The following is a 14,073-nucleotide window of genomic DNA, read 5'->3' as shown; positions in this document are numbered from 1 at the left end:
GTTTGGGCACACTTTTTTAGCTACCAAGGAGCTATAAATGTTTTAATCGAGTCTATTGTGTGATGGCCGAGGACAAGCTAACTAGTTCACATAAACCTTTATGCAAGATCCTCCATAGTATCCAATAGTTTGACTCTTCACTACTAATTGCTATGATAAGAATGATATGAGATATTTTGATGTACAATCGCTCAATTGATAGAATTGTAAGCGCCATTTGCTTTGAAATAGTGTTCTAAAACTTTTGCATACTCTCTTTTGGATGGGCCCTTGCATCCATTATAGTTGCTAATGCAAATAAGCCTCGTGTTCGTACTTGCGATTTTCATTTCATACACCTCCTTGCGTTTGAAGCACAAGGGAAATAAATTTTGCACATTGAATCTTTGCGTTTGAATACTCATGCCTTCATAAGGAGACACACTTAAGGAAAACTTGTGTACTTAGGTTCCACCATGGGTAAATATTCTGCCTACCAATGGATGCCAAAAAAAAATCTATCTATCACTAACAATTTTGTGAGTCAACATGTCCTTAGAGGACCAATTCATTTTTTCTTTGTACTTGAGATTGAAATTTTTCTTTTTACACACCACATCATTTGATGCAGGTACAACACTACACTTGACAATACAAGGAAAGGCAATGGACCCTCTTGGCAGTATGTGGAAACACACAAGTGACGTTATTGTGATGTGGTGGGTCCGAATGTAGAAAGTAGAGAAAATGAGGGAAATGGGATGCCCACAAATATATATATGTAAGTTTCAAAAGTATTATAGAAAAAGAAGAAAATAAGTGTATATCCAAATGGTAAAGGCTATAAGCGGTAAAAGAAGGGGTGTAGGGTTCAAGCCTTCATTAGCCATAGAATGGTGATTCTTTATGACATCACATCCTCCATGGTCCCACTCGAGTAGCACCTGCACACACGTTAATGTGATAATGTGATCCTCTTGGCAACATCACCTCCTCAACACTCGATATTGTTGTGTTTGTGTGGCTTGTTGGGGTACTCTTGATGGAAAGAAACAATGTTGGTGACATTGACTATAGGCTCCCATGTGCAATCGGATTCTCCATAGCCCAACCACGTGGCTTGTTGGGGTACTCTTGATGTAAAGAAACAACGTTGGTGACATTGACTATAGGCTCCCATGTGCAATCAGATTCTACATAGCCATTACTTTTAAATCCTTGGGATTGAGACAACCCATTAAGCCAACTGTGAACATGGCTGGGGGCCTTGGGTATCGCTATAAATAAGAGGCCTAGCTACCCTCATTTGATCATCTTGTTGACTATGTCGAGACTCTGTCTTGTGGTGGGTCAACTCTTGTAGCGAGTGCGCCAGCACCAGGTTCGACTCGACGCCACGGCGGTGGTATGGGACGCCGATCGAGGCTCGAGTCCGTCTCGATCCCTTCGCTCGGGGGTGGTCGGGTCGATCGACACCCTTCTTTCTTTCTCTCCTTTTTATCTATCTATCGATCTATCTATATTCTATCCTTATCTAATGCTTACATTAGTCTATGTCTCTAATAGTTGGTATCCGAGCTTATTTTCTAATGTTTCTTTTGTTGTGTTTTGTGTTCTTGATTGATGGTGATCGATCGATGTGCGGTCGGCCTTCATGCAGACAAGGATCAACAAAGGAACTTCGGTAATCTTTCTTGTTTTTTCTATTCTTTCTTCTCCCAATTTAATCTTGTGTATGGTTAATATGTAATTTTTTTTATAGATTCAATGATGTTGTAGTGGTAATTAATTGGTTATATAAAACGTTTACATATGTGCACAAGGTAAATACCTCATTTGACGTATATTGAATATGTGATGAGTGTCGTATGCGCACGAGGTTAATACCTCAATTGCGTATTACGTTCACAAACATATGTTATGTTTGCGTATGAGGTCAATACCTCGATTTGTTGTAAATGATATGCTTTTGGTCTCGTAATGTTAAGAGGTCAATACCTCAATTGTGTATTACGATTAACCCTTATTTTTGGATGTCTCGTGTGCATAGAGGTATATGCCTCGATTAGGTATCTCGATTACGTCATTTTTGGCTATTAAATATAACGATTTCTTTAATATAGGCATATGTGGTCACGTGTATGTGTAGTTGATCATATATATGTGATAATATACATATGTGTATAGAAGTTATGACGTGATTCTAAATCAAATGTTTTCCTTTTCGGGGAAAGGATCTTGGTGGCTGTCCTCACATTTTTGTGAGAATAGCGTTGTCACCATCCCTTTTTTCAACAATTTTTTATTGTTGAAATCCCCGTTGGTGACTTCGATATTTCGTTATGTAAAGAAACGCCAATAGCCATAATGATGTTGAGTACGTAGGGCTTGACCCACTTCATGTGAGGTCGCTCCTATGACACACATATCCAACATCCCTCCCTCATTACATGGATACGATGCCACCATGAGATCATTCTTACGAGAAGCATTCGTAATGACGTGACCATGTGATGGGTCATGTGGGCCTACTATGAAAAGAGGGCTCATTTGGCTTGACCATTAGGTTGCACTTTGGCGTATGCCATCGTAATTACGAGACTTGAGGTTAGGTAACGTACCAACATAGTTGTAGTAAATGAGGGCGAAATAAGGACTCTTGACACATAGGTTTCTTTTAAAAAAACATATATGGGCACATGCCTTGCATATCTCTTATATGCATGAAACATTAAACATTCAAGAAGAGCAACCTACTTGGTTGGCTCAAGTGTTTAATGCCTTTGTTCTCAAGGTCTCGAGTTCAAATATAACCAAGACCATACAACATTGTTGATACATATGACTATAACACATGTTTAGACTTGAGGTCTAAGTGCGTTTCGGGGTCCTCGTAATAGGACTTAAAGAGCCGAAACCACATATGTGGGCACCGAAACATAGTTTATTGTTAACATTTTTTTCGTGTATAAACTATTCATGACGCGAACATACATGGTTGAGCCTCGGGGAGACGCCATGAAAAAATTGATATAGAGATAAGGGAAAGACTTTAAATTGTCACCCCCATGGTTTTTAAAACACCTTTGTGTTACCATAGTAACCTGATCTTGAACCTCATCTCATACATCTAGAGGGGTATTGACGTGAGATCATGATATCGATTAATGTTCACCCATGATATGTTTACATCACAACATGTTGTTATGACTATCTCTTTGACCTTATCCTATTTCTTTTCCAGAAATAATCATTTAATGGCTCAAAATAACGACCTGATGACATCCACTCAAGCGGAAGGAACTCAAGGGAATCCTCCTGGACAAATGTCCATTGAGATGTATTTTTCGCAAATAACCCAATACCTTAGTTTCACTGCTCAACAGATGACCGAACTTCAGCAATCTCAAAGTGCTCTCAAGGCACGTGTCATTAGTTTACAACGTGAGACTAATAGACCTGATGAGCAACAGGGTGAACCATCATTTGTCGTTAAGCCATTTATGGGAGAAAAAAAGGAAAGAACCGAAGAAGCAATCTGCACGTGGCTGGGCCGATGAGAGTCTCATTTTGAGCTCTATCCCACACCAGATAGTACGAAGATTGCATATGTCAGCCAAGAACTAGGGAGTAAGGCCGCCACCTGGTGGCGTGGGCTTCGTACTTTGGGGAAATTGCCCGATACCTGGACAGATTTTGTCACAGTTTTTAAGGGCCAATTTCTACAACCTCCCTCTCGAACCGAGGCAGCACAAGCTTTAATGAACCTCCCTAATCAGGAATTTTCCTTGCTAGAAGACTATGTCCACCATGCTAGAACCCAAATCCAAAAATCGGGTCTAGAAGGGGACAACTGGTTAATAGCTTGTTTTGTTAATGGCATCCCCAATTCGGACTATCACTGGATAGTGCACGACAAGGATCCAAAATCCTTCGAAGAGGCCGTTGAAATAGTTCTTCACTATCAACGCACTTCGAAGAAGGACCACAACAAACCCAACGAAGCGCCCAGGACTAAGCAGTCGCAATTCGTTGGGAAACGCAAGACACCCAACGAATTCATGGATTGCGATTGTAAACGACAACATCCTTTTTGCGTATTCTGCAAAAAGAAGGGTCATACAAAAGAGCAATGTCGAAAGCTCCAACGGAAAGAGCACAACAACAAAGCTAAAGCTGCAGACCATAAAGGTCAGATTCCTAATGTCCTTCAGGTCTATACACATCATTTAAGTAATTGCCAATGTTCTTTCCCTCACTATGTATTGGGTCCCAATGATTTACTATGTGCAAACGGGTATATCAATGGATCTCCCGTACAGTTTTTATTTGATTCGGGAAGCTCACACAACTTTGTGAATGATCGTTTGGTTCAGATATGGGGAATCCAACCCACCGTAAGTGATCACACCTATACGGTGCACTTGGCTGATTGAAGAGTACAATACATCAACGGGGCGATTCATTCATTAGGAATTTCTATTGACACTTATATAGAGGAAGTAGACTTCCATCTAATGAATCTTTGTACCACCAATGTAATATTGGGTTATCCCTGGTTTTATAATAAAAACTCTTCTTTATCTATTGATTGGGTTCATCATTCAATAACTTTTGTACTGAACGATTGTACTCATTTTATTCAATGTGTCAAAAAACAATCCCTCTCAATTGTTTCCTCGTGTCCATCAATATCCGAGTTGTCTTGTTCTACTCTATTTTATTGTGTACTTGATCCAGGCATTCACATTTACAATATCGATAATGTCTCGGTTCAATTAACATATTTTGAACAACAACAACTTGATGAAATCTTAAATGATTTTCATGATGTTTTTCCGAATGAACTACCAGATGGGTTACCTCCTAAACGTAATATAGACCATTGTATAGATATTGTACCTAGCGTTGCACCAATAAGTATACCTCCTTATCGCTTAAGTCGATCTAAAGAGGATGAGGTATCTAAGAAACTCAAGGACTATTTACGAATGGGTTATATACGTTATAGTGAATCTCCATGGGGTGCACCAGTTCTCTTGGTTAAAAAGAAAGAGGGCACATGGTGTATGTGTATTAATTACTGGCGCTTGAATAAAGTGACAATCAAGAATTTGTATCCATTGCCCCGGGCTGACGATCTAATTGACCGTCTTCAAGGAGCTCGTTATTTTACGAAACTTGATCTCCGTACTGGCGACCATCAAATTCGTATAAGTGAGGAGGATGTTCCTAAAACGACATTTTGTACGCGCTATGGTCATTATGAGTTTTTGGTTATGCCTTTTGGTTTGACCAATGCTCCGGCTACATTTCAACAAGAAATGAATGAAATTTTCCGAGAACAACTTGGAAAATTTGTCGTTATTTTCTTGGATGATATTTTAGTTTATAGCCGTACATTACAAGAACATGCTAAACATGTCCGCTTTGTTTTACAGACATTGCGTGACAAACAGTTTTACGCAAAGATCTTAAAATGTGAGTTCTTCAAGAAATCAATTACTTATCTTAAAATGTGAGTTCTTCAAGAAATCAATTACTTATCTTGGACATCTCATAACTGAACAAGGAGTTGAAATTGATCCTTCTCGCATCGAGAAAATCAAGCTTTGGCCCACTCTTCGGAATATTCGAGAAGTTCGATCATTCCTTGGTTTTGTCGAGTTTTTGCGAAAATCCCTTTGTAATTACTCCCAATTGATGACGCTGTTTACTGATCTTCTAAAAGGTCAAATGCGTAAGTCTACAAAACCTATTGTGTGGAATGCTACACTAGACCTCACATTTAAGGAACTCAAGGACCTGGTTTGCAAGGCTCCTTCACTTCTTTTACCTGATCCTTCAAACCCTTTTGAGGTTGAAATCGATGCAAGCGATTATGCTATAGGTGTTGTCTTATATCAAGACGGTAAACCAATAGCATTCGAGAGTAAGAAACTTGATTCTGCTCAATGTCGGTATACCGTTCAAGAAAATGAATTATTTGCAGTTATACATGCACTCAAAACATGGCGCCATTATCTTTATGGAAATCGCTTTGTGGTAACTATGAACCACGAGTCCTTGAAATATTTTTGTGACCAACAAGACCTGAAAGGTCGTATGGCACGATGGGCTGATCTCTTCTAGGACTTTGATTTTTCCATACGATATCGTAAATGTTCCATGAACATTGTCGCTGATGCACTAAGTCGCATCCGTGAAGTTAACATGCTTAGCTTCATTGAAATAACATCAGATCTTTATGATCACCTTCGAGGAAAGTATCCTGATGACAGTTATTTTGCAAAATACTAGGCAAGAGTTGAGTCTGGAACAGACACCACCACATCCTCGAAGGAATACTTCCACATTGCTAACGGTCTGCTCCACCGTAATGGGAAGGTTTGTGTTCTAGATTTACCCGAGGTCAAAAAGAGGATTCTTTTTGAATACCATGATGCACCCTCAGCAAGGCACCCTGGAATACATCGTACACTCGTTCTCATCTCCACTCAATTTTATTGGCCTAAGATGCGTCCTGACATACATAACTATATGACTAAATGCCACCAATGTTAGGTTAACAAAGCCGAGCGACTTAAAGCCGCAGGACTTTTACATCCCTTGGACATTCCTAATAATAAGTGGAAAAGTATATCCATGGATTTTATTGTTAGCCTTCCTCGCACCCAAAAAGGCCATGATGCCATCTGGGTTGTGGTTGATAGACTAACTAAAATGGCCAGATTTATTGCTACTAAAACCACGGTAACAACTCCTGAATTGGCTTACCAATTCGTTGACGAGTTATTTCGTTTTTATGGGTTATCGATGGATATCGTGAGTGATCGAGATCCAAAGTCTTCAAGAAGTTAGAAACTATGTTGAGCATGAGCTCCACGGATCATCCTCAATCCGATGGACAAACAGAACGAGTAAATCAAATTATTGAAGACATGCTTCGAGCATACGTTGGTGCAAAACCAACAAAATGGGAACGTTATCTCCCAATTGTGGAGTTTGCTTATAACAGCTCCAAGCATACGTCGACGGGATATAGTCCTTTTATGTTGATGTATGGTTTTCAGCCACGAGCCCCGATTGATGTTAATATACATCATGATGAGTTGCGAAGTACGCAAAACTTTTTTCGGGATATGCAAGATATGTTGCATATTGCACGAGATAATATAAAAACAGCTCAAGATAGAGCGCGTTTTTATGTCGATCATCATAGGCAACCTTGTGTATTCAACCTTGGACAGAAGGTATTTTTACGTGTACCTCACAATTCTAAGACATTGTCTACGGGTAAGTGCGCTAAGTTAGCCCCACGGTTTTGTGGACCTTTTACAGTCCTCAAACGCATTGGGTCATTAGCCTATCATCTTGCTCTTCCTGATGGTGTTGAAATTCATCCAGTTTTTCATGTGAGTCGTCTAAAAGAACTTCTAGGTTATGGCGATAATACAGTTACAATTGAAACTTTGGTTACTTTTGAAGAATTATCTTCTAAACCACATGTACCATAAAGAATTCTCGATGTTAAAACAAAAAAATTACGTACTAAAGAAATCCAAGAATTTAAAATAAAATGGATGGACAAATCAATAAAAGATGCCACATGGGAATGCGAAAATACTCTCAAAACTAACTTCCCTAACTTTCCATTGCAAGAGTGCAATGTTTTAAAGAGGGGGAGTATGTTATGGGCATGACCATATAATATCCCGTGGTGAGAATTTACCGTAGTATTCTATACACGTGGATAAGTGTGAGGGTTAAACGAGAGTGTAAAGAAGGGGAGGATTACTTTTAAATCCTCGGGATTGAGACAACCCATTAGGCCAAGTGTGAACATGGCTGGGGGCCTTGGGTATCGCTATAAATAAGAGGCCTAGCTACCCTCATTTGATCATCTTGTTGACTACGTCGAGACTCTGTCTTGTGGTGGGTCAACTCTTGTAGCGAGCGCGCCAGCACCAGGTACGACTGGACGCCACAACGGTGGTATGGGACGCCGATCGAGGCTCGAGTCTGTCTCGATCCCTTCACTCGGGGGTGGTTGGGTGGATTGGCACCCTTTTTTCTCTCTCTCCTTTTTATCTATCTATCTATCTATCTATATTCTATCCTTATCTAATGCTTACATTAGTCTATGTCTCTAATACAATCGGAGTCGAGGTAGCCCAAGTTGTAGACAAGGTCGCCAGTGAGTGGATAACAAATCAACACTATAGTGTGAAGAAGACAGATTGATAGACATAAAAAAGATGAACAGAAGATTTCAGTCTAAGACAACTTAATAACAAAATTAGCAACAAAAAGATAGTAAGATAGAGAGGCACACAAGATGTAGTTGTATTATTCACAACCAAAGTTTGATTCACTCAACTGTGTTGTATTACTCGCCGGCGATCAAACACAACCGGCTCAACAACAGAGGAGAAAAATGAACACTCAGATGGGAAGTGCTCTGCCCACTGAGAAACTCGACAGATCAAATTTTGCATCTTGGGAATACAAGATGCACCAATACCTTGTAGGTCAAGGCTATTGGAGCTACATCAAAGGAGCTCACGAAAATCAACCCAACCTAGTGTCATGAACGGGTGGTTGAGGCTAAATACTAAGAGAGAGTGAGAGCATAAGCAAGAGAACAAGACCGTCACGGACAAGTAGACGAGGCTCAATACTAAGAGATAGCGGGAGAGAGAGCATAGACAAGAGAACAAGCAAGAGAGAGAGAGAGAAAATAGATAAAAGAACAAGAACTGAATTATGCTTTCGTAATTGGTGGAGGTATGCATGAAAGCTAGAAAACTTCTAGAGAGTGCATGAAGATGCATTCTCTAGAAGTTTCTTGAAAGTTCTAGCGATGAATCTACAATGTAATAAGTTGAATCTTATACAATACAATAATTTCATAGATGGATGTAAAGGAATACGTGTGGAAGCGTGTGCATAAAAGACATAGAGTACACAGTTCAAAAATATGATAGTTCAGTGAAACACCGAGAGAAGAAGAAGAAGGAGAGATAGATAGAGAGAGAGAGAGTAGACAACAATTCTATTCCAAGAAAATAACACTCTGTACATAGGATGTGCTCAGAGAGCACTTTTATACAAGTCCATACGGACTGATAGAAGTATTGACACGTACTTAAATGCTCATCAATGAGCCCCTACACTAACTCCCAAAATATATTCCTCCACGGAATATCTTTCCAACGGCCTCCCGGTTTAAGCATCGCTACGACCTCTCGTTGCGCACCCGGTTTACGCACCCAGTCTATGCACTGGTTTACGGACCGGTTTATGCACCCAATGTTGAGCTTGTATCTCAACACTCCCCCTCAAGCTCAACTTGTGGTTCTGTCTGCTCTTCTGGATCTTCATTCCGGGTTCTCTTGGCTTCACGCCTTGCTCGCGCTCCTCGACCCATTCAATTCCGCGTGCTTCGACCCTTTCAGTCGGCTTGTCTGCTCGTGTGGCCCTTCTCAGCTGCCTTGTTATCGCGGTGTTGGTGCCTCTTTCGCTGCCCTTTCCTCCGCTTGGCCTGCAGTTGATTCTTTTTCTTGGCCTTTTCGCCCTTCTTGGCTTTATCTCCCCCTAGCTTGGCTGTCTTCGGCTCTTCCCTGCAATTTCCACCCCTTTCTTCTCCTTCGGCTTCTACAACCGAGCCGAAATCGAAATCTTCATCCAACTTGGAATCGCAGTCACTTCCGCTCCTCTCACACTCTTGTTCTTGTCTCCCCCTCAAGTTCAGCATGTCAAGGTGGCGCAACGAAAGCACACTGAGAATTGCCACAACTTGTTGAGACCAAGAGGCTTGGTGAAAATATCGGCAGTCTGGCGACCCGTTGGAACATACACTAAGTTCAACGTCACTAGAAAGGACACGCTCGCGGACAAAATGGTAGTGCAACTCAATGTGCTTGGTCCGGGCGTAGAATACGGGGTTTTTTGCAAGTTGGATGTTGCTGAGGTTGTCGTAGTAGACGTTGGAGCGAACACCTCCACATGCAGATCCTTGAGTAGTCTTTTGAGCCAAATGACTTCGTACTCAGCCTCCATGCTCGACAGTGCCAATGTTGGCTACTTCTTACTGCTCCACACGATCGGCGCACTTCCCAACGAGAATGCGTATCCTGATGTTGATTGGCGATCACTGGTATTTCTGGCCCAATCGACATCTGTGTAGCCAACTAACTGTTCGGCTACTCCTGCCTGATATAACAACGCAATGTCCTTAGTACCACTAACATATCACAATATTCTCAACGCGCACTGAAAATGTTCAGACGTGGGTTGTGACATAAATTGACTGATCAAGCCGACCGGGTAACTAAGATCCGAGCGAGTGATCTTCAAATAGATTAGGCTTCCGACGATCTATTGGAACTGTGTCGGGTCACAAGCCTTTCCCGAATCTCGGCGAAGCTTTGCGTTTCTATCCAGAGGGGTGGAGATGGGCTTACAATCTGCCATCCCGACCTTGAAGAGCATATTCAGCACGTAATGACGTTGGCTGATTAGTATGCCTTCGGTAGTGGGGATCACTTCGATCCCTAGGAAGTATTGAAGGTCCCCTAGATCCTTCATGTCGAAGGATGCCGCAAGCTAAGACTTTACGTGGCCAATTTCATCTAGGTCAGCACCGATAATGACTAGATCATCAACATAAAGTAAAAGACTGACTGGTCCATGTTGACCTTGCCGAACGAACAATGAAGAGTCCGATTTGGATGTCGTAAACCCCATACGATCCGGACGTTGCATGATCTTTGCGTTCCATGCGCGTGGGGCTTGCTTTAGTCCGTAGAGGGACTTCTTCAGTCGCCAAACTTCCGAGGTGTTCCGGTCGGATAGAAATCCGGGGGGCTGTACCATGTACACATGTTCCTCAAGATCACCTTGCAGGAACACATTCTTTACATCCATCTGATGTAAGTGCCACCCCTTCGCCGCTGCTATGGCCAACAGAACACAAACAATGGTCATATTCGCGACAGGTGCGAAGGTCTCATCATAATCGACGTCGTGCTTCTACGCGTAGCCTTTCGCCACTAACCAGGCCTTGTATCGGTTGACTGAGCCGTCGGTGTTGTACTTCACCTTGTACACCCATGTGCATCCAATCGGCTTCACACCTTTTGGTGTGTCAACCAGGTTCCAAGTCTCATTGTTTGATAACACATGCATCTCTTCCTTCATCGCGGCACGGTGTCATGGCTAGACTCGAACCCATGACTTTATGCTACATGGGTCGAGCTCTTACCATTAGATTAGGAATTGTATTTTGTAGGATATTATTTTCATTTATACTTTATCATAGAAAATTGATGTATATTCCAGATCTCTCTGGAACATTCTAGAAGCTTCAAGATTATTCCTAAAAAACACTATAAAAGGAGGCACAAGGCATTGTTTTGAACCAAATTGGTTCAACGCCAGTCTTAAGCCTCTTAGCCGCTTGTACTTATCTTTTCACATAATATATAGCTGCTGTCATCATCTCTCTCATTCTCGCTATCTCTCTCTCTCTCCTCTTCTCACTTCCTCTCTCGGGAATCTTACGCAGTCCCGTCCTCTTAGTACTAATAGTACTGCTGTTCTTAGTACTAATTCCATCTCTGTTTTAGTACTATTCCTGACAGTTTGAACCAATTTCCCCTAGCCTACTTGTCACTCTCCCTCATCCTCCTACCCTTTTCCCTATACTATGGCTACTGTTAGCGCCCAAGAATACCAATCCGTTTTCTCCGAGCTACAATGCCTAAAAGAAAAGTTTGTTGCCCTGGAACAAGAAAACCAACGGCTGATAGGGGATCTGCAACAAATCGCTCTAGAAAAACAACAAACGCAACAACAACATGGGGAGTTAGCGTTACGGGTACAACAACTCGAAGCAGCGTTGCAACAACAAGGATCCAGTCCCCAAGGATTTCATAAAGAGCCCAAGATTGGACTTCCTGTGAAATTTGATGGAACGCGTTCGCAATTCCGGGGATTCCTTAATCAGGTACGCTTAGTCATCCAGATGCATCCTTCCCGATATCCCACTGATGCATCTTGAGTCGGCCTAATAGGCACGCTACTTAGCGGCTCAGCCTTGGCATGGTTTGCTCCGCTTCTAGAAAAACAATCACCCTTACTTAATAACCTTGAAGATTTTATTGGTGAGTTTAAAGCCTGCTTTGGAGACACCGACAGCATCAGGACGGCGATCAACAAGATCCGGCGATTGCGTCAAGGCGATCGTCCAGCCTCTGCCTACGCGGCGGATTTCCGCCTACTTGCTTCAGATATACCCTGGGATGATCAAGCACTAATGGAGCAGTTTCGCTATGGCTTGCGAAACGATGTCAAAGATCTACTTCTAACTTTCCCCGAAGAACCAAAGTCTCTTACGGAGGCAATCAGTCGAGCAGTTCGATGTGACAACCGCCTTTTTGAACGGCGTTCAGAACATCAATTACAGATACCACGCTCTAGGCCAGAGCCCACTTACGCCGCAGTCGCGGCTAAACCGTTTGCACGAGACACACCTCAAGCAAATACTTCGACACCGATGGAGATCGATACCATGCGTCGACGCGGCCCGTTATCGGAAGAAGAAAAGCAACGACGACGTGCCAATCGATTATGTCTTTATTGCGGTGGACCAGGACATATCGCCATCAATTGTCCCCATAGGCCAAGAAGACAGGTAAATCAAATCGTCGCCTGTACTAAACCCGAGTCAATTCTTCCCTTTGGAGTGTCTGATAGTATTAATAGTACTAATAGAGTGTCAGATAGTATTCATAGTACTAATAGCCCAAGTATCTCAAATAAATTTGAAATCCTTAGTCAATTAGATGAAGAGTTAAACGATTGAGTCCAGCCAAAATAGGAGCCATTTGGTTGGACAGCAGCCCTAGATCTGTACAGCCCATTAGTGGTTCCATTCCTTCCAAGCAAGTTAGCAATGTGTTCCTAGCCCAAGTCATTGTTAGTACTAAAAGTACTCCCCCAGTACCCGTCCTAGCACTTTTAGATTCCGGAGCTAATTCCTGTTTCATGGATCGAACTTTTGCCCAAGCTTCTCAGATATCCTTAAGAAAACTTCCTTGTCCCGCATCTGTAGTGGTCATTGATGGTCGTCCCATTGCTTCCGGGAATATTGTAGAAGAATCAGAACCCATTCAAGTTGTCCTAGGTAGTTTTGTGTGTATAATATCATTTAATATAATTAGTAGTCCAGAGCATCCCATTGTCCTAGGATTACCTTGGCTTGAATTACATAATCCAGCCATAGATTGGAAAACAAGAGAAGTCCGATATCGGCCACCCCAAGAATCAACTCACCGAGTTTCGACCATTTCACTCCATCAACTACGCGAAGAAGGACCCAAGGAGGCAATGTTCCTATTTGCCATATCAGTACATCCTTCTAGCACTATTAAGAAGGACTCCTCAATACAACTTCCGGCAAAATATCATCCTTATGCCGATGTATTTGACAAGGTAAAAGCCGGTACCCTTCCTCATCACCGTCCCTATGACTGTCCCATCGATTTACAACCAGGAACCGAGCCACCATGGGGACCAATTTACAACTTGTCACCCACCGAGTTAGAAGTCCTTCGAGCCTACATAGAGGAGAACTTGGCAAGCGGGTTCATCCGTCATTCGAAATCTCCGGCCGGTGCACCCATCTTCTTTGTCAAGAAGAAAGATGGCTCACTTCGTCTTGTCGTTGATTACCGCGGATTGAATAAAGTCACCATCCGGAATAGGTATGCACTTCCTCTTATATCAAGTCTTTTAGAGCGAGTTAATGGTGCCAAGTTTTTTACTAAAATCGACCTACGAGGAGCGTATAATCTCGTGCGGATCCGACCGGGAGATGAGTGGAAGACCGCTTTTCGCACGCGGTATGGGCATTTCGAGTATACTGTTATGCCGTTTGGCCTAACCAATGCACCCGCAGTCTTCCAACACATGGCAAATGATATATTCAGAGACCTCTTGGATATCTGTTTGATCATTTATCTGGATGATCTGTTGATTTATTCGAAGACCCAGGAAGAGCACGATTCTCATGTACTATTAGTACTAAAG

This window comes from Azolla caroliniana, unplaced genomic scaffold (assembly GCF_043228905.1).
Source record: "Azolla caroliniana isolate FFs.n. ecotype wild unplaced genomic scaffold, voAzoCaro1.0.p SCAF_22, whole genome shotgun sequence".
Taxonomy (NCBI): Eukaryota; Viridiplantae; Streptophyta; class Polypodiopsida; order Salviniales; family Salviniaceae; genus Azolla; species Azolla caroliniana.
The sequence above is the reverse complement of the archived record's forward strand: the minus strand, read 5'-3'. Positions refer to the sequence as shown.